General features: G+C 41.0%; 2 protein-coding genes across 24 annotated transcripts in view; one reads left to right on the top strand and one right to left on the bottom strand.

Moving 5' to 3' along the window:
- Window positions 1–21,711, top strand: part of CARMIL1 (capping protein regulator and myosin 1 linker 1) — a 349,557-nt gene that overhangs the window by 120,023 nt on the left and 207,823 nt on the right. The gene's annotated exons all lie outside the window — the stretch shown is intronic.
- The window catches only part of LOC102142214 (cytidine monophosphate-N-acetylneuraminic acid hydroxylase), a 357,828-nt gene that overhangs the window by 298,960 nt on the left and 37,157 nt on the right, over window positions 1–21,711 (bottom strand). For 2 of the 5 annotated variants that reach the window (XM_065544342.2, XM_065544347.2), the window contains exon 1: window positions 14,102–14,235. The exons of the other annotated variants lie outside the window; for them this stretch is intronic. The gene's annotated coding sequence lies outside the window, so the exon portion shown is untranslated. Of the gene's footprint in view, window positions 1–14,101; window positions 14,236–21,711 lie in introns of those variants that run through there. 5 annotated transcript variants of the gene reach the window in all.

The raw sequence follows: 21,711 nt of genomic DNA, 5'->3' as shown, positions 1-21,711 counted from the left end.
GGCTAGACAATAGCTGACAGGAGCCCTAAGGACCTTCTGAGGTTGAGCCTCAGATTTTTTATCTTTTTCTTTTGTCGCAGTTGTCTAGATGGTATCGAGATCTTGCAGAAGATGATGGGTTGAGGTTGGTCTGGAATTTGACTTTCTTCTTCAGTGGCCTTGTCAGCAGTAGTTACTGTTCAATGTGATAGCCATAGCCACTTGAGGCTGTTTGAATTTAATAAATTAATGACAGTGAGATATAATTAAAACAATATTTAAATTACAAATTCCTTTGTCGCACTAGCCATATTGCCAGGACTCAAAAAACCACATATGGCTAGTGGTAAGCATAGCAGTACAAGTTCTGTTGGACACTGACATCTATAGAGGCGTGGTGGATTGTCCAAAGTCATGTGGCTAGTCAGTGCAAACCAAGTGTTTGGACTAGTTTAGCACTTATTCTTTTATGTCATGCAGGCTTTCAGTTTTGGGTATTACAACTTGAACTAAAAAATTTGTCCCTGGCATGCCACATTCTTCTTCCAAACTGTGAGAAACTCAATGACAGAGTTAGAAATTAATTATTACCACATAATTTTAGTTTTACAAGTATCTGTGATTCATCTTAGGCTGTTTTTTTGTCTGTGTGCATGTGCATGTGTATGCGTGTGTGTGTGTATGTGCATGTGTATCACATGTGGTATGGTGGGAGTTTGCTACCTGTGCCATACATTGCTACCCTGGTATATATGATACCCAAACCATAGACATATATATGGGATCTAGAATTTCAGGGTATTGCAGTTGGACAGGACTTTTGAAGGTACCTAGCTTAACCTTGTACGTATGTGTAATACTCCTGACAAGGTTTTTCATGGTGAGAGCCCTGCCTTATAAAAGAGTTCACTTCTTTCCACAACTTCAAATTGATCTTGGAATGTTCTTTATATCAAGCAAAAATCTTTCTTCCTATAATTTCTATACATTGTTCCCAGTTGGCTCACAGGAAAATATTTATTCCCTCTGACATATGCAGCCCTGCCAATATTTGAAGTCTGTTTTCCTGTCATTCTTACGTCTTTTCTCCTATAGGATAAGCAGACCTAGTTCCTTCAGCTTTTCCTTATGTGACATGTTTTGCAAACTGCTCACCACCCTGCTTGCTTCTTCCTGGACCGACTCCAGGGGATGGCTCAGATCTGTGTAACTGAACATTTCGCCTTTCATGTGAATGGATGTCATACTAGATACATTTGGAAAATCTGAATAAGTCTTTCTTGAGGCAAAAAATGGCTACCACTATCCACGTGTAGGAAATATATTGATTTAGTTTTCTTTGGTAAGAGGAAATGTTATTGTCTATTATAAATGTGTTATTTTTATAATCAGAAACTATTATACCATTTTGATAAAAGTAATACCCCTCTTTATAATTACAGGATTGGATAGAGTTTAGGTCTAGTGGATGGGAAAAAACAACAACAGTGTTCCTGATCTTCCTCCCTCCATTTTTCCCTCCCTTCATTCCATCCATTGAGTAATCTTTGTGTGCCTGTTATATGTCACTAACTATGGCACTAGGGTCACAATGATGAAGAACAGAGTGGTTTCTTTCATGGTGAGAGGCATGATATGAGTGATTTAATTATTCTGGCAATGGGAAGGATGCAGTAGAACTCTGTTCAGATCTCCACAATAACTTATGAATGGCATGATCCTCAGTAGGTCTTTCATTTTATTCTTGTTTCTGAATTTCTGAAATGGCAATGATACTTGGAGTAGCTTCCTTATGGGATTGTTGTAAGACTTAGAAACAAAATGATAGGTGAGATTTCTATAAAGGTCATGGTTAGACCAGGCGTGGTGGCTCACACCTGTAATCCCAGCATGTTGGGAGGCCGAGGCGGGCAGATCACCTGAGGTCGGGAGTTCGAGACCAGCCTGACCAACATGGAGAAACCCCGTCTCTACCAAAAATACAAAATTAGCCAGGCATGGTGATGCACACCTGTAATCCCAGCTACTCAGGAGGCTGAGGTAGGAGAATTGCTTGAATCTGGGAGGCAGAGTTTGCAGTGAGCCGAGATCACAACATTGCACTCCAGCCTGGTCAACAAGAGTGCAACTCCATCTCAAAAAAAAAAAGAAAAGAAAAAAAATCATAGTTAGGTTGTTACGTTGGGCATAGTGGCTCATGCCTGTAATCCCAGCATTTTGGGAGGCTGAGGTGGGATGATCACTTGAAGCCAGGAGTTTGAGACCAATTTTGGCAACAAAACAAGGCCTGCTCTACATTTTAATTAAAAAAATTTTTTTAATTAGCTGTAGTTCTAGCTACTTGAGAGGCTGAGGCAGGAGATCGCTTGAACCCAGGAGTTGGAGGCTGCAGTGAGCTGTGATTGTGCCACGCACTCCAGCCTGGGCAACACAGTGAAACCCCATCTCTTAAAGAAAAAAGAAAAAAAAGATCATGATTATTGTTGCTATTGTTACTGATGAATAATACTTTCTTGGGGAGGTAGTGTGGCTGATCTTCCATGCTAAGTTCCCTTTTCTTTTTCACCTATTTCTCCCTTATGCAATTCTTTCGCCATTTTCTTATGAAATTTTTCTAACATATGGAAAACCTGAAAGAGTGTTACAGTGAGCACCCACATACCACCACTTACTTTCTACCATTTACATTTTACTTGCTTTATCACATATCTCTCCATCCCTCTGTCATTAGCCAGTGTTTACACACTTGTATTTACAGAGAAAGATGCATGGTAGTTATTTTCCCTGGGAAATGGAGGCCTTCCCACTATGATTTTGTTCATCTTCTTGGCCGTGATAATGATGGTTATGACGATGACACTGTAGCCAGCACAAAGCAGCACGCTATTAACTCATTCAGTCTTCTAACAACACTAGAAGACAAGTGCTAAAGTGCTAAAATTAATTCCTGTTTTACAGAAGAGGAAACTGATGCACAGAGAGGTTAAATCATCTACCCAATATTACACAGTTTGTGAGGGGCTAAGTCAGAAATCTGGTAATCACCTGAGTAAGCCTTGTTTGTTTGTTTGATTTTAATCTGTAAAATTAGTGAAAAAAGAAGTAAGACACCATTTAGGAATAGGAAAAATAACCACTGCAGCTCTTTGTGATTCAGGTTGGCTTAATGACTACCCTGTGGCAGTTGTACCAAGTGCTGGGTTTGTGCGGGTGGTTAAGTCAGGGTCTCTCCTCTCAAGCCAGTCTAATGGACAGAGCCACTATGAGTTGTTGGATTGATGTTTTAATATAAATAACCTTACAGAAAGTGTTAGAAATGAAGGGTTTCAGTAAAGGAGAGTTACCTATCTAATTTTACTTAAATGTTTATACATTAACAGTTACTATTTTGGGGTTTCTGTGAGAAGATTAATTATTCCAGCACATGAGTACTACCTATTTGGAAATGTCTCACTGTTCATAAGTAAATACGTTACTTATTTCCTTTTGCCTTAGCAGAGAAAAATAATTTGGAAGAAATACACCCAGGAAACCTTAAAATATATTCCAATTAATGGTAACTCTTAGACTATTTATGGTAAGGTGTATCTAATTACATTTCACAAGGCACTTTAAAAAATATTGTCCCTTCAAGTTTTTTCCCTTTATTTCTCTCCGTGATTTTGTCTAAATTTAGCAGCACATCATGAAAAAAATGAAAATTAAAACCCTACTGGGGACTAGAAGCTCACTGAATTGGCTTACATCATTCTAAGCCATGTAAGCATGGGTGTATTTCTGTGCATTGCTGTCCCCAAGCCCATGTGCTGTAAGAATATGCATTGTTGGGACGGTGGTGCAAGGAGAAACGTCCTGGAGAGGATGTACAACATATAGAAATAAGTCACTGCTGTGACATCATTAGTCAACATTGGTTGAGTGACAGAGTAAATAAGGCATCTTCTGTTATAAATGGTTGACACCGCTGAAAATTTAGAAACATCTTGCTCCAGTAGCAGCATTATTTTCTTTGGACTATGCAAATCTTTTTAAATTAAAAATTCAAGTTAAAAGAAACTATTTTTAATTGACTCTCTTTGTGGCCATTCCTTGATCTATATCTCTGAATAAGATTGTTAACTGAACAATTTCTATTTCTGCATCTTCTGGCAGAAATAGAGATAATGACAGTTTTGTTTTCACTAACTTTTCTTGTTACAAAATTTAAAAAATAACATTAATTTTTAAAAGTCTTTTTGTTATACATAAGTTACATTTTGGGACCTTCTTTAATGATTGCTCATATAGTATTGTTCGCTTTTTGAATCAGTGACCTGCCTACGCATTTGCAAGTCACTCTTAGCATTCCTCGAAAGTTGCTGTTATAAATGATAGTTTTACATAGAGGATGGAGGAAATGAGAAAATTGCATTTGTCTTCCTATTGAGTTAAGACATAAGCAAGTGGAAAGGTGGTTTCCTGCTGGGGAATGAAGTCTGTTGTTCATGCTGTTGTGTGTTGACTTGTCCACTTGGATGGCTCCTAGGATCATGGGGGTCCTTGTGACTTCCATATGTCATAGATCCTGCATATAGTTTCTATGCCTTGCCCTTCTCCCAGTCTTTTCTGCCCTGTGGTTATTTCTCTACTGCCACTGCAGGGTGGCACTCAACCTTTTCCTTATATGAGATTCATCCCCTTCAGGGCATGCGGACTCCCTGTGAAAAAGCTGAGCAGGTTTATTTTGATAGCACTGCCTGGAGGGCTTGCCCCATTTCTTTCCAGGAAAATTTAAAATTATTCTGCATTTTTTAAAAGACTGTCTACTTCATTTTATAAGCCACAACGTTATAAATACATCTAAATTTAATAGTAGAATTATAACATTGCTTTCAAAATTTCTCACTGGCTCACAGAATTACAGAGCTGAAAGAGATCTTCACCAGAAGCAAAACCATCCTGGGAAAATAAATAATCATGTTTTAATCTTTTTTTTTTTTTTTCCGTTTGTATTTTTTTTTTTTTTTTTTTTTGAGATGGAGTTTTGCTCTTGTCACCCAGGCTGGAGTGCAATGGCATGATCTTGGCTCACTGCAACCTCTGCCTCCCAGGTTCAAGCGATTCTCCTGTCTCAGCCTCCCAAGTAGCTGGGATTACAGGCACCCACCACCATGCCCAGCTAATTTTTGTATTTTTAGTAAAGACGGGGTTTCACCATGTTGGCTAGGCTGGTCTCAAACTCCTGATCTCAAGTGATCTGCCCACCTCGACCTCCCAAAGTGCTGGGATTACAGGGGTGAGCCACCATGCCCGGCCATGTTTTAATCTTAAGGTAGTTTCACTAACTCGTGGTAACTTCGTTTATTTTTTTGTATTAACCTTTTCTGTCAGTAGAAAAGTACACTTTTCTGCTTCTAAAACTGCCACAGAATAATAATGGAGCCACAGCGTCCTCAGAGAGGGCATTTTTCACTCTGTGCAGAGATGTGGAAATGGGCTCAGAAAGGACAAGGGGCTCACCCAACACTAAATGGCTATTTAATGGCAGAGTGGGGATGAGAACTTGTCTTCTGATTGCCAGTCCAGTGTCTTCTGTAACACACGGGGCCACTTATTTTAAGCCATTGTGTCCCCAGCTGATTAACAATTTTCATGTACAACCTAGCTCATGAGAGCAGCATCATGGAGGAGGTTGCCATTCAGCAAACACTTGTTGAAGGGTGATACCAAGATGAAGATGAGTAAGACATTGTCCTGCCCTCAGGCTAACACTCCAGAAAAGGGTTTGCAGGCATATTTACAGCTAAGTGCCACAAAGAATTAAACCTTCTTAAAGTTCTTTCTAGCTCAGTCATTTGAACTTCTTTTCCCAAAAAACCCTATATTTCCCCAACTCCACAAAAGCAAGTCCCTCTTAAACCCTAATACATGGTGACATGCTGGTGTCTACCAAGGGGGCCTCGCAGGCTGTTGGGCTGATTGTGGTCCAAATCCCATTTCAAGAGGGCATCTTCAAACAGGTGGTCAGAATAAAAATCGATGATTTTGGTAAATGGCAGCAAGTAGACCATGGAGGACAAGCAGTCAATAGGAAGGGGGACATCTGGTGCATGGGCTGGGGCAGATAGGGAGTCTGAAGAGGTAGAGGGTAAGCAATGAAAGTTGTGGCCATAGCTGCCAAACAAAGGGTATTTTTACATGCAGTTTTGCCACTGGTTGTCTAAGGAATCTGCCATCACAGTGCCTGTGAAGAGGCCATTATTTGACACATTAGGGTTTTCAGTCGAGTGAATAGCATGGTATTCACAGGGCTGCTTAGAGAAGTGCTGTTATCTGGATAGAGGATGGTGGTGTCTGGATTAACTCTAGTATAGTTTCTTCCTTGGGACATCATCTCTTTTCCACTAATGGACTCCTAGGCATTCCATCACTCAGCTTAGTTTTCTCAGAGAATCCATGAAATGTGAAATCTTAATTTTAGACATCTAAAATTGGGCAAATAAACTTTTTAACATATACATAGATTTAAAATACAGTTAGGTTTATTTTTATTCAAATAGCACATGCTTTCTGTGTTTGTGTGTGCATGTGCATGCAGTGAGGAGATACTGACATCTTTTCTGGATTATCACTTAATATTGATGTTATTTAATGCAAATTTGGAGGATTTAAGAATATTAGAGGGGAAAAGATTACAATTTCTAAAGAATTAGAAAAGTGGGCCGGGTGCGGTGGCTGAAGCCTGTAGTCCCAGCACTTTGGGAGGCCGAGATGGGCAGATCACGAGGTCAGGAGATCGAGACCATCCTGGCTAACACGGTGAAACCCCGTCTCTTCTAAAAAATACAAAAAACTAGCCGGGCGAGGTGGTGGGTTCCTGTAGTCCCAGCTACTCCGGAGGCTGAGGCAGGAGAATGGTGTAAACCCGGGAGGCTGAGCTTGCAGTGAGCTGAGATCCGGCCACTGCACTCCAGCCTGGGCGACAGAGCGAGACTCCGTCTCAAAAAAAAAAAAAAAAAAAAAAAAAAAAAAAAAAGAGAGAATTAGAAAAGGGGCCGTATCTCTGAATGTTGGGTTACTGCAAAAGAGAAATAACTGGGTGAAGAACTATTTAAAAATTAATGAACAAGGTAAGTTTATATTTTTCTGATACGGGTGGAATTTTGTACATCCTGTAGTAAGACCCAGTGATGTCATGATTAGGACCTCTTCCACCAAGAGCTCTCAACTAGGGATAATTCATTTGTTTGTATTCAGAATTCACTGCTATGATAAGCCTTTTTGATGACCAGTGGCAAAGGAACATCATCAGTGATGAAAACTCACAAATAGAGAAATCAGCAAGTATATTAAAGTAATGGATATTTCTCTTCTCCCCCAAAGGTCTCACATACAGGTGTGTCATGAGTGTTCTTGATTCTAGTTAATCAGTTTCTTGTGTAAAGTGCTTATGGTGACAAATCAATGTGGGTTTTAATTACCAACTAGCGTGTCAGTGGGTGGGAAGAAGCTTATTTTCCAAAGCTTGGTGTTAGCAAGTCCTGTTTATGTGATAATCATATGCAGAGGACAGAGGCTGGCTATATTCTGGCTATGGGAATAGAAGATTTAGATCAGACAACTGTCTTCTTTATACCAGACACTGTGCTGCGTCAAGTGTGACATGAACAAGCCCTTCCAGAATCATGCAAATTATTGCTCCCCATGAGAAGACTTTTATGAGTAAATAATGTAACTGAGGATATGAGCCCTAAGAACTGGTCTGTGGTATTGATGAGAAGCATTAGCAGGGAGAGGCTCACCCCATGGGGTGCTGCAGGGAATGTGGCTTTTGAAGCTGATAATTGAGGGTTCAAATTCTAACTCTTATCAATGTTGTTGGGACAAGTTAAATTATTATAAACCTCTCTGAGTCTTGGTTTCCTCATCTATAACAAGAGAATCATGGTACCTTCCTCACGGGGTTAAATGTGATAAGGTAAGTGCCTTGCCACTTCTGGTTTACAACAGATTTCAAAAACTTCCCCCTTTTCTTCCCCACTCACAGATGGTTCAGAAAAGGAAGAGCTATTAGGAACTTGTGTGTGGAAAGAAGGCGAAGCGATTCAGGATGCACAGCCTTTTGTGGCTAGAAAAAGGCCTTAGGCCCGTGGTTTTGCAGGTGTAATACAGATGGTAGGGGCTGCACAGCTACTATGACAGTCATTCCAAGTGTTTCTGCTCAGGATTCTGGACTTCCCATTGTCTGGCTCTGCCAGAATGTGGTTGTCTACCTGCCCAGGTGAGGATGCAACCCTTGCATTAGAGAAGACTCTCAACAGCCATGGTCTCTTTGACTGGGGAAGCTAATAGGAGACCCGAATGTTCTAAGTCTGTTGTGGATGGTTGTATGTTTGGTGACTGGATATGAGGCAGATTTCAGGGAATGGTTGCAAATTGGTCAAGTTTGGCAAAAATATCAGAGGCATTGAAACCAGATATCAAACTAAGCCTTAAGGCATTCTCAGAAGTGAAAAATATAAGTTTTGTTTAACTTATTGAATTCAAAAATGACGCTAATGAATGTGGAGGGATGATTTGGATAGAACCTGTTCTGTGTGGGGCCTTCATGTAATCGCTAGAGAACGTGTAAATCCAATTATGCCTGGAGGAAATTTTATTTCCAATTTCAGTTGCTTTACTGATATGTTAAGGGAATTAAAAAATATTTAGCTCAGCCTTTCAGAGAGCTGTTATTACTGTTTGAACTGTGACTGTTATTTTAATTCTCATTAGATAACTAGTATCTTTTAAGCTGTTGTTAGCTAGGCTGTGTGCTGAAAAGTTTTTATATACATCCTCTTGTTTAATCTTCATGACACTTATAGGAGGTAGATACTACATTATGTGTTTTTACAGCCAAGGGTGAGGTGTAGGGGATCTGTTAATTCGCTCCAAATCACACGGCTGGTAAATGGTGGAGCTGGCCCAGGCGTGTCTGTCTTGAGAAGTGCTGTACCATCCACCTTACAATTACATCTGTAGGTATTGTCTGACTTGCAGAATCCATGCAGTACATCTGTGCAGCTTCCATTTCTGTCCTTAGCCTCAATTCCTCTCTGTCTTTAGTTCTCTATCTTTACCTTAAAATCTCCATGTAAATCATGCTAACCTAGCACAATCTGTGGTGCACCCACTTGGCATTTTCAGGGAAAAGGGATAAGGCCTATAAAGAAAAGTCCACACCCAGCTCCTGGTTCTCCCTGTGCCCATTCTGACTGCTTTATCTTCTGTGCTTTAGATGAATGTGCATCTTCCTGGATGCTTTTCCTTCCTGCATGATTTGGAAGAATTAGAATCAGTCTTCCTTCCATGAGTTTCCCAGGGAATCAGAGGGACTTTTTAAGCATAATGATGGAATTTTTACTAATCACTTTTTATTGTAAAATGCTCTATAGATGAGAAATAAACAGATTATATCCATCCCCCCACCAGCTGTGCTTAATGGTATTGGCCAAAAAAAGTTCAGAATTAAGACTGGGAATTTTTTGCATTCATATCCCAAAGCTCCTTTAAAAACTTCTAACTTGGGGAACTAAAACAAAGTCATTTTAGAAGGAAATGGGTTTTTCTCTAATAGTGGCCATCAGAATGATTACCCAAATGATGTCACACAGCCGGCAACCTTCTTAAGGAAGGTAACCGATAGCGGAGGAAAGTCTGCCTTTCTCTACGTTAGCACTTCAAAAACCAATCATCCCTAGAATCTTCAGTGTCATCATGAAACATATATAAAGCCTCTGTCTATTGTTTGAATGTCTCCTCTCACTGAGAGGTACCATCAGCTCAGACTTGCCTGGACTCATTGAGAGGACCAGGCTAACCAAGCCATCCCTAAGAAATCTTTCTAAATTCCAAGAAGCAAAAGAATTTTTTTTATTATTAAATAGCTAACATACTTAGTTTAGATTTATGATATAGTTCTAGTTTTAGGGTTTTCCTAAATATTGTATGGTACTTTTATCTCCATATACAACATATTTAGTACATTTATGCTTATTTCACAGGCTCTAATAACATTTATACAGTTTTGAATTATTTTGATGGTTTACATTTGTTTCACCTTTGCTTTTGTAACATTGTTATGTCTCAGCTCTTAATTAATAATGTTGTTCAGGGATGAAATTGCTAATTTTAATATCCCCCTCCGGAAGAAAGGTTTTTTATATATATATACACACACACACACACACACACAAAATGTGTATGTATATATACATACACACACAAAATGTATGTGCATATAGATATACATATATAAAATGTGTATATGACATTATGTGTGTATATATATTGGAGTAAAAAGCAAGGATAGTCAGCTCCTATGTTTGCTTATACAAGACAGGAACTCAAGCTCGCTTGCTTGTAAAGTGAAGAAAATTTTGTTCTTATGCAAGTGTCACAGTCTTCCTGGGACTCAGTTTCTTCATTCTCAAAGAAGGAGTTTGATGAATTCAAGGATCAACTCTAAACTCATTGAATTGCCTTATTAATCTTTTGAGTCATGCAATTCAGTGATATAACTAGGGTTAGCCTGAGTGTTTCAAAGCAAGATTAATGGAAGCTCATTCTCCAGCTGTCGGGTTAGGAGATTATTCACAAATGTTGCCCTGTCATTTGAATCTGGTAGGGTTTGCTGATGAATAAATGAACCCCATTATACTGACAACCATCTCGCTAATCGATCCCAACTAAACCGCCTTATCCTCTTCACCTTCCAATTGTGTAGCCAGCAACTTGCCAGACCTCAGGGACATTGTTGGGACATGTGGAAGGTCTGAGACGGACAGCCGGAAGGACAGACAATGCCACCAACTCTATTCATCAATCCGCATTTCTCAGACCTAGCTCTCAGCCTAATGAATTTGACAACCAAGGATTTGCATGTAGTTTTTTTTTTTTTTTCATTTTCAATTAATTTCCCTTTTTATGCCTTCCTAATTTCTCTTCTTCTTTTCTAAGCTATAGATTTACACTGTGAAATCGACTGTCATTAATCTTTTTCTGCCTTGATTTCCTCAACTGAAAAATGGTTAAACTAATACCAGCCCTTTCATTCATGGTGATCTTGGGAGAAAAAAAAAGAGATACCTGATGTCAGAGAGCGCTTTGAACTTAAAGCGGGAGGGCAGTTCAGTTATAATAAGACTCTTCTATCTTTATTTTTATGTGACATTTAAAATGTTAGCATTGAACATGCATCAAGGAAGAAAATCCCATTTTGAATGACAGTGTTAGAATGATGGCCTATAAGATATTGGAATTGCATTCAAAAACCAAGAAAATGTGTTTAAAAACTGTTAAGACCAAGCCAGCTACTATTTCTTTTCAAAGAATATATGTAGGAATAGGAGAATTAGGTGATAACTCTAGGGCATAATAAAAAACAAGAACATGTGCTTTCTGATTTGCCAATCTATTTTGTACTTACTTTATAATTCAATTTTAAGAGGAAAGTATAGTGTATGATTCATGAATGTTTTACTGTATAGTAATTTTTTCTTCTTCTAGAGCTGTGTGGTCCATATGATAGCCACTAGCCATAATTGCTATATTAATTTAAATTAAATAAAAAATTTAGTTACTCACACTAGTCACACTTCAAGTGCTTAGTAACGACATCGTGGCTGGTGGCTCCTGTATCCAAATGTGCAGCTACAGAACATTTCCAGAAAGTTCTGTGAGAGAACACTATTCTAGGAGAATGGAGAAAAGGAGAAAGGATATTCCCATTCCCATTGTCCCTTTTCCTCCTTTCCCCAAAGTTGCTTTTTAGAATTTAAATAGAATCTCAGGTTATATATTATAGGTATTATATTTACAATATACATTTGAAATTAAAGCATGAAGGTGGTGGTTGAGCAGGAAAGCACAACTCCAGAAGATCATTTTTTCCCCTAGTGAGGACAAACATAATTTTCAGAATAACACTTGGAAAATCAAGTTGCATTGCTTCCATAAAAAGTTTCTTTTTTTTTTTTTAACTTTACCTAGGTAACCCAGTACCTAGACCAATCCAGGAGTCACTTAAATTGAATTGCTATGTAATTATTTCATGGGTGTAAACCAAACTGTTACCTTTAGCAAAATAACTAGTTTTCTCTTATATTCCAATTTCACTACATCAGCAAAACCAGTGAGCTCCATCATCAGTGTATATCCGGTCTGACCACCTCTCAGCACTCCTGCTAACCCCTGTGGCTTAACCATCACCATCTCTCTCAAGCTATTGCCCTTGGCCTCTGCCTGGGCTCCCTGCTTCCACTCTCCTTCTGTCACCTACTTTTCAGTCTGCTTGCAACATGGCAGTCAGAGATTGGCCTTCAGGGCAATTATCAGTCAGAACAAAGTGTAGTCAACAGCCTATAAAGCCTCATAGACCTCCCGGCTCCCCTCATCCCCACCTTACCACCCCTCTGACCTCCCCTGCGCTTACTCCCTTCAAGCCAAGGCTTCTTTTTTTTTCAGTTGCTACAGGCATATTCTTGCCTCAGGGCCTTTGCATTTGCTATTCCCTCTGGCTGGACCATGCTTATCCCAGATAGCCATATGGTTCATTCCCTTACAGCCTTTAGATCTTTTTTTTTTTTTTTTTTTGAGACGGAGTCTCGCTCTGTCACCCAGGCTGGAGTGCAGTGGCCGGATCTCAGCTCACTGCAAGCTCTGCCTCCTGGGTTTATGCCATTCTCCTGCCTCAGCCTCCCGAGTAGCTGGGACTACAGGCGCCCGCCACCTCGCTCAGCTAGTTTTTTGTATTTTTTAGTAGAGACGGGGTTTCACCGTGTTAGCCAGGATGGTCTTGATCTTCTGACCTCGTGATCCGCCCGTCTCGGCCTCCCAAAGTGCTGGGATTACAGGCTTGAGCCACCGCGCCCGGCCTTAGATCTTTTTCAACCTCACTTCATAATTACATCTCACCAAGCTATTTCAAAATGCCACCCACCTAACCCACGACGCCTCTCCGTAACCCCCAGGCATTAAGCGCTCTCTATTCTCTTTTTGTACTACATTTTTCTCCATAGCATTTATCAGCATAGCTATACCATATGTTTTACTAATTTTTCCTGTATAATCTCCTTTGAGTGAAATATAAGCTGCTTGAAGGCAGAGCTTTATGTCTTTTTATCCTTGGTGCCTACCACAAGGTAGGCACTCAGTAATTATTGGTTGAAAGAATTACTCAAATATTTAATGACAGTGTTTGAAAACAAAGAGTGCTAATCTAATTGAAATTCATTTTAGCAAGAGACAGAGAGTCAGGAAGACATCCTCTGGTGTAACCCTGCCTCCCCCACCACTTCTAAGATTACTCTGGTTTCAGGCTCTGCATTCTGCCTGACTCAGCAAGGGGCCTCCATTTCTCTCCTGTTTGCACTTGAGGAGCTACGTAGAAGGGAGTTTGAATCAGGGCTTTAGGGAGTTGTCTGTGGACAGCTTCTGAGAGAGGGAAGTTGGGGCTTCCCGTGTTGGCTGGTCCCTTTGCTGGCAGGCCAGTCCTTTGCCACCATGCCAGCATTCTCAAAGGAGGCAAGAAGGGATCTTATGGGTTTTGGAGCAGGGCCGCTTTGAGTATATGTTTGTTTGGGTGAAGTAGGGACCGTGGGTGAAGGACCCACCTGGAGTTTGCTGTCTTGGGAGGGGAGGTGATGAGCTTTAAAAATAATAGAGGCTGGGCGTGGTGGCTCAGGCCTATAATCCCAGCACTTTGGGAGGCCGAGGTGAGTGGATCACTTGAGGTCGGGGGTTTGAGACTAGCCTGGCCAACATGGTAAAACCCCATCTCTACTAAAAATACAAAAATCAGCCAGGCATGGTGGCGCACACCTGTAGTCCCAGCTACTGAGGAGGCTGATTCACAAGAATCGCTTGAACCCGGGAGGCGGAGGTTGCAGCGAGCTGAGATCGTACCACTGCACTCCAGCCTGGGTGACAGAGTGAGACTTGGTCTCAAAAAAAAAAAAAAAATAGAAGTGCAGTGTTCTCTGCTTCATGCTAGGAAGTGGTTAATGCCAAACTGGGGCACCCAGCCTGTTTCTGGCAAAGTGCAGGGGAAGGGAAAGCTTGGAAAGGGATCTGTAGCAGTAAAGACAGAGGAGTCACTTACAGTTTGTTGGTTCCCACCGAGGCATGGCGGAGGAGGCACAGCTGTGCAGAGAGCCCGGGTTGCTAATTTATATATTGAAAGGTGGAGCAGCAGCAGTGTTTATGACTAAACCCGTCAACATTTCACTTCCTCCCGTTGTGTGAAGACCGGCTTTGGCTTAAAAAACTGCCTGAACTTTCAGTTTCTCTTGAAACTTGGAGATGTTTGTCAAAGTACTGGATGGAGTTATTTTAGTAAATCAATGATGTTTCTATGTTCCCTGAGCGAAACACTAGCTGATCTCATTTACCTGAAGCTTTGAGAAAGAAAATATTCTCTATTTTTAAAAATAGCTTTGCTCTCTTGAGCATGCCCTTTCTGTATGCCCTGGCTTTAGAAGATGGGCTGCCTTATGTTTGAGTTGTTTTATTCATTGCCACTGAAATAATATATGGTGATTTGTATACCTCATATAAGGTCTGCCTCATCAGTACCCTGGCCCACCCTTTACTAATTATTTAGTTTTGTGGATTTAACCCTGTAGTCCTATTGGCACAATCGAGGGCAAAATGAAGATCCAGAAAGTCAAGATACCTGAAATCCTTTATTAAATTGGATTTTACTTACCCTACATCCATTGTTAGAAATGACATTCCCAGATTGTTAGAGCTGCAGAATTCTGGAACGGGAACCCTATCTTTCTGTAATGAATTTGTGAATGAAGAAGTTCTTTGAACACAGTAGGCAAAAGCCTGGGATGTCAGCACTTGACACTTCTATGCCTTTCCTCTACTAGGCTATCTTTTTATTGTTCTATTTCTTTTCCTTTTGGCAGGTGAGTTGGGAATTAGCTAGCAGATCTGTTTTAAGTGGGTAAACTGCAAACAACAGATTTTTAGGTATTTCCCTTATAGGATATGGCTGTTAAACAGGAAGGATGTGTCAATTATGTGGTAGGCAGCAGAATAAAACAGGCAGAACAGAATTATTATCAGATTCACAGACTGTAGCAACTTTTTGCTTCTAAACTCCTGAATTTTCAGAGCTGGAAATAGGGTGAGAAAGATCAGTAAAACTTGTTGCATTCATTCACTTAACAGATATGTGAGCGCCTGCTTTGTGCCAGTAGTGGGCACTGAGAAATAGAGCTTTGAATAGGACAGATGTGGTCCCTGCTCCGAGGCACCTTGTGGTCTAATGGGGCTGGTAGATACTAAATATGTAATCCCACTGTTAATTAAAACTGTGATAAGTATTCCTAAGAAAATGTGCACATATGGTGGAAGTATGTAATAGGGAGACCTGGTATAGTCTGGACTTTCTTAGGGAAGTCCTTTACCTGAAGGATGAATAGGCATGATCCAGGTGAAGGTAAAGCAAGAGGGGGAAGGGAGAGCACCTAAAGCAGAGGTAGGGCAGGAGCCTTCCTCTTGGGAGAGCAACAGAAGGCCAGTGTGGCTGGGTTGAAGTGAGGCTGGAGGTGGAGGCAGAGGCCAGTGTAGTGGTGCAGAGCCACTGAAGAGCTTAAGCAGAGAAGGGACATAATAATGGTTGGGTTTTTAAAAGATCGTGTTCAGATCCTACACGAGCAGGTGATTTGAGGGGGCAAGAGTGGATCTGTTAGAAGGCTATTACAAGTGGTCCAGGAACAAGATGGTGGTGGCTTGGAATAGTATCGTAGTAGTAGAGATGGAGAGAAGTGAATGGATGTAAGAGGTATTTAGGGAGGTAGACTGCATTGAACTTGGAGAATGAGATAGGAAGAGAAGGGGACAATGCTTGGATTTCTGGCTTCAGAAACCATATGAATGACCATCCTTGTTCCTGAGCCAGACCTATTGTGGGAAGAGCAGATTTTGAAAGAAAGATCATGGTTTAGTTGTTGACATGCTGAATTTAAGGGTTGGAGCAACATACAGGTGAAGTTAAATCAATAGATCTGATGATCGAAGGGAGATCTGGGCCATGCATAAAGTTGGGAGTCATCTGGGATGGACTGAAGTCATGAGAGAGAATGAATGGTAGCAGGGAGTGGGCAATGGACATTCGACTAGGAGTAACGAGAGAGACCAGTTGAAAATGTATGGAAATGATAACATCAAGCATGAAGGGTCATGCCCAGTGCTAAGGAGAAATCTGGTTGGAAAATGCATGGATTTAGCAGCCATGAGGTTGGATTTAGCAACCAAGATTGGCACCTCAAGCAGGAGCAATTTCAGTGGAGTTGTGGGGACAGAAGCCAATTTTGAACACCAGATGAATGCATTGGAGGCAGGAATATGAAGACACTGAGTATGGATACCTTTTTTGAGAAGTTGGGCTCAAAGAGTAGAGACAGAGGAGACCTGCAAGAGGTGTGTAGGATCCAGGCATATAGCTCTAGATCTAAACGTCTCTATGTTTCCATATTTAGAGATGGAAGGGAAAGCATATTTAGTTGCTTAAGGTTACTGCGAAGACAGGTGGGATGTAACCCAGAGCCCATGTGAAGGGACGGGCATTTATCTCCAGCATTCAGAAGGAGAGGAAGAGGAGGGGGTGGATACAGCTGCAGGTGCAGGCAGATGTGGATGTTTGGAGTGGGATGGTAAGTGATACGCTTCTGAAAATTTCTGTTTTCTCTGTGAAGTAGGAGGGAAAGTCATCTTCCCAGATGAAGGGAGTGGAATCAGCTTGCTGGGTAAGATCAGTTCTCCAGCTGTGCTTGGCAGCTACCACTGCAAGCATGGAATAGGCCACTAGGTAAGTTCAGCCAAGCTTGAGGTTTTACTCTGTAGGAATAATAAAAGGACAAGCAACACGAAGGCTAAGGACATTAACACATGGAGGAATGGTTTCAGTGGCGTTTCAGTGGAATGAAGATAGGTTAATGCTGATGGAGAATGACCTGGCAGTGTCAGGGGGCAATAAACAGGGTAGTGGGAGTACCTGAATAGGGAACTAGCTATGAGTGCTTCTCTAACTGTAATGCTAATGTGAATCACCTGGGGATTTTAGTAAAATGCAGATTCTGATTCAGCAGGTCTGGGCTGAGGCCTCAGATTCTGCATTTCTGACAAGTTCCTGTCATGCCAGCCTCTCCCGCCTGTGGATCACACTTTGAGGAGCAATTAAAGGGTTGTGAAGGCCAGGTGTAGTTGTGCATGCCTGTAATCCAAACACTTTGTGAGGCCTAGGTGAGAGGATCACTTGAACTGAGGAGTTTGAGACCAGCCTGGGCAACGTAGACGTCATCTCTACAAAAATTTTAAAAATTACCTGGGTGTGGTGGCTCGTGCCTGTAGTAGCTACTTGAAAAGCTGAGGCAGGAGGATCACCTGAGCCTGGGAGGTCGAGGCTGCAGTGAGCCGCGATTGCACCACAGTGCAGCCTGGGTGAAAGGGTAAGATCCCACTGTCTCTTTAAAAAAAAAAAAAAAAAAGATTTCGGGCAGAGACTGGGATGCCTGAATTATAAATCCTTTGAAATGGCATAATCTCAAGTGATAACTCACATGGCCCAGGGTATGACAGAGTGAACAAGAAGGCCTAAGAATTAAAAGGCTTCCTGATCATCATCTTTAGGGATTAATGATGACTTGCACTGATTATCGCCAACGCTTTTCTAAGCACCTTGCGTGTATTACCTTCTTTAATCCTTATGACAGCCTCCAGTGAGGTATATTGTGATCCCATATTCTACACATGAGGAAAGTAAGGCACACAGAGGTCTTTCTCAAAATCATGCCTGCTTGTACGTAGTGGGGCCAGAATTCAAACTGGGGTGGTACAGTTTCAAAGCCTAGTGCTCTGTGTGATTGGATGCCGTATTGTCCTCAGATGAGAGAAGTTGGGGCTGTATAGAAAGTGTGAGGTGGGAGGATCATTTGATCCAAGGAGTTGAGACCAGTCTGGGCAATATAGTGAGACCCTGTCTCTACATAAAATAGAAAAAGAAAAAAAAAAAAAGGATTGTGAGCCAGATATTAGCATCACCTGTGAATGAAGTTCAGCATGTCTAGGAGAGTGCTAGGCCCAGTACTACTAGGCTTTTTACATGTTATCCCATTTAATCCCCACAACTGTCCAACAGAGTCTATTTCATACCCATTCTACAGGTAAGAAAAATAAAATTTAGCAGGTTAGGTAGTTGATAAATGGAGGAGTTGATAATTTGATCTAAATTGGTCTGGATTAAAAGCCCGTTCTTCCCTTATACCGAAGTTTATCCCATCACCATATAGAAATGGAAAGTCTCTTCTAATTCTTAAATAGGTTATAGTTACCATGGGAGTAATCTCCCCCTTGCACTGACTCAAGCCACATACTGAAGATGATGTGTTATGAACAAGATGGAGACCAGGCTTCTGGGCTCGGCTCTGTTTCTAACTAGTAAATTTGCACACTATCTCTGTAGGTCTCATACCTTTGTCCCTGTAGATCATTATCAGAGCTATATTTTATAAGTTTAAGGACAATTATTACGGCTCTTTTTATATTAGTATCTACTGTATGCTCAGCGCTTGATAGGTTATCTCTAGTACTTACACTAGGATACAGATTGTCACCAATTTAGAAGTGAAAAAGCTGAGGCCTGGAGATTGCAAGCAACATGCCTAATACCTCTCAGTCCACAAAATGGCAAAGCTGAGATTTCTCCCGAAGTGTGTCTGACTCTAAAGCTCATGTTCTTGCCATCTTACCAGCTGCCTCATCCTTTTCTATAGCTTCATGGTGGATCCTGCTTACAGGTGCATATGGTACCATATGCTGGTATTTATCAAACTTTCAAAACCTGAATCCAGAGTGAGGCATGCATTTTATATTGATTTCAAGAAGTGTGCACACACACATTTGCATGTGAGTACCATGTACATACTGACATCACTCAAACAAGTTTTATGAAATAATGCTTTTGTTTTCTGCTTGCTGTGCCTTGGCTTTCTTTTCCTTTTCACTTCAGTTTAGTCAGTTTGCATTAATATGCTCGTTAAACTCTAATGAGTTGATTTAACCATCCACCGATGGGTTGTAGCCCTCAGTTTGAAAAGCACTGCTGCAAATTATATGCCTACCTTAATTTCTTGATATGATTACCCCAAATCTTCCATTCTCCTTCTCTCCTTATTTTTTAATCTCTGAATTTAATGAAGACTATCTCTCTGATTATATATGTAATGGTGTTAAATCTAAATCAACCCTCCCGCCGCCATATGGCAACGACCTTTCTACCAAGTGGGAAACTATTTTATTACTTTGTTCTGAGAGAAGGAAAGAAAATATGTATTTTTTTCATTTGATGAAAATGCTAATATAACAAAGGAGGGAGAAAGAAGTGACATTTGTGTTTCCTTGGCTTGAGAAGATGAGAATGTAAGGCCAGGAAACACAGACAAGTTGAAACGTAGGCTGGGGAGGGACTGCGGCAATAGACTTACAGTAAAGGAAAAGTGAAACTGATTTCTTATTCCAACTCTGCCATTTAGCATTTATTGGACTCCTTCGTGTGCCAGGTACTTGTATTTTGCATATATTCTCTCAGGTGAGGAGACAGAGGTATGGAAGGCCAAGTTACCTGCCCAAGATTGCATGGCTGGTAGTGAGTGGTCTAGCAGGAATTCAGACCCAGACTTCTGGAGCCAGTGCTCACTGTCACTAGGCCATAGCTGCCACTTGTCTCCACTTTTGAGTAATTCCATGTGGTCTTTATTGGGTGCCAGGCCCAGGACAGGGGACTTTTGCCCCCTAGGTTTTGAATCTTGGGAGGGATCATGCTAGAGAGTGAAAGATTGGAGTCAATTCGTTCCACAAGGGCAGCCAGAGGAACTCCTTATTAGTCCCTGCTTCTCCCATCTTTAGAGTTCATTTGGTTTCTGTCTCTATTGAGTTCTGGTTGTTCTTTTGATTACAAGAACTACTCCATTTCCTTTAAGTAAATTTATTTATTCTTAAAATTCTGTTGCTTGAAACTAAGAATGAGCCCTAATAGGCACAGAGGAATAATTTAACTCTTCCTGTTTCCTCATCTGTAAAATAAAGGAAAAGGGCACACATATTCCCTGACCCCTCTTAACTCTCTCATCTTTAGCTAGAATTGGGTTCTAGTGATTCTCAAATGGATGTGTTTTAAAAGAGGCTGGCTGGCCCTGTGTTGGAGAAGCAGAAGTTTTAGTAATTAATTAGGTTAATATGAACTTTATAGTTATATTTTTTCTGTATTCCCTGAATAACTGCGACTCTATTATTTGTGAATTTATTTAAAACATAAAAATGACAGTGATGACTAGATGAGGTCTCTTAGCGCACATGCCCTATGCAGACCTGTGAGTCCCCTGCTCTCTGCTCACTCAATAGTTGAAGGCCTGGGTAGGAATTCTGCCACATGTGAGTTCTTAGCATAAAATCCTTATGGACCCTGTGGGCCTGGAGCTGGGTATTTCATTCATCTTCACACTTGTTCTCATGCTAAGAATTATCATCCTGCCACCACTTAAAGATGCCCATTCATGTTTGTGTGTCACTGCTAAAGTGCTGTCATTAAAGAAGATGTGTCATTACTCTGACTTTAAAACACATTGTTCTAACAGAATCACTATGGGAGATTCCAGACTTCTGTATCAGCTGGTGCTTTGAAAAGAGGATCTGATCTGTACTGGCCCCTGTGTTCACCCGTGGGGGAACATTAGACATGTTTGTTTCTTTTATGCTTTGATAACACCTTACAACTTGCAATAGTGGGACTTTGGAAAGACTGAAGTGATTGTGTCTGGCATGCTGTATGTAAACATTCCATTTCTACATAATGTGAAAAGGAATGAATTAGGTGAAAAGAAATGGATTTGCACAGGTGTTAGAGTACATAGATTTCCTCCGAAACTAGACATCAGAATAGAAAACCGAACTCAGTGACTTCTTGCCCTGCTATTGAAGGAGCACCTGTTGGTCCAGGGAGCAGAGACCTAAGGGGGAATTAATTCCTCTCAGCAAATATTTACTGGGGGCTTGTCATTCCTAGAAGTCTACCCAAAAAGAGTGGGGCTAGAGGAGAATCCCAGAGAGGGTGTAAGTCATGGGCTCAAGTGTAGGGAGGTGACTTCGAGACCTGTTTCAACCAAACCTCTTATTTTAAATTTGGGTGAAGTAAGGTCTACAGAGATTGTAACTTGTTCATGGTTAGGCCACTTGGCTAACTTGAGGCCAGACTCAGGCTAAATCTCAATAACTCTCTTCTTGGTTTAATACCATTATGGACATAAAATTTTATTATGATATTAAAATATGAATAACAATAACAGACACCATGTAGCACTTCTTATGTGCCAGCACTCTTCTGAGCACTTTAGGTATATTAACTCATTTAACCCTCATCATTCCATGAAGTGGAAATATTTCTCTCATTTTTAGAGAAGAGGGCCTGTTGCAGTGGCTTGATGGCCGATGCCTATAGTCCCAGTCCTTTGGGAGGCCGAGCTGGGAGGATTGCTTGAGGCTATGAGTTTGGGACCAGCCTGGGAAACATAGCAATACCCCATCTCTGTAAAAAATTAAAAATTAGCTGGGCTTGGTGCCACATGCTTGTAGTCCCAGCTACTCAGGAGCCTGAGGCCAGAGGATTATTTAAGCCCAGGAAGTTGAGGCTGCAGTGAGCTATGA

This window comes from Macaca fascicularis, chromosome 4 (genome assembly GCF_037993035.2).
Source record: "Macaca fascicularis isolate 582-1 chromosome 4, T2T-MFA8v1.1".
Taxonomy (NCBI): Eukaryota; Metazoa; Chordata; class Mammalia; order Primates; family Cercopithecidae; genus Macaca; species Macaca fascicularis.
This window is presented reverse-complemented; position numbering and strand designations above follow the sequence as displayed.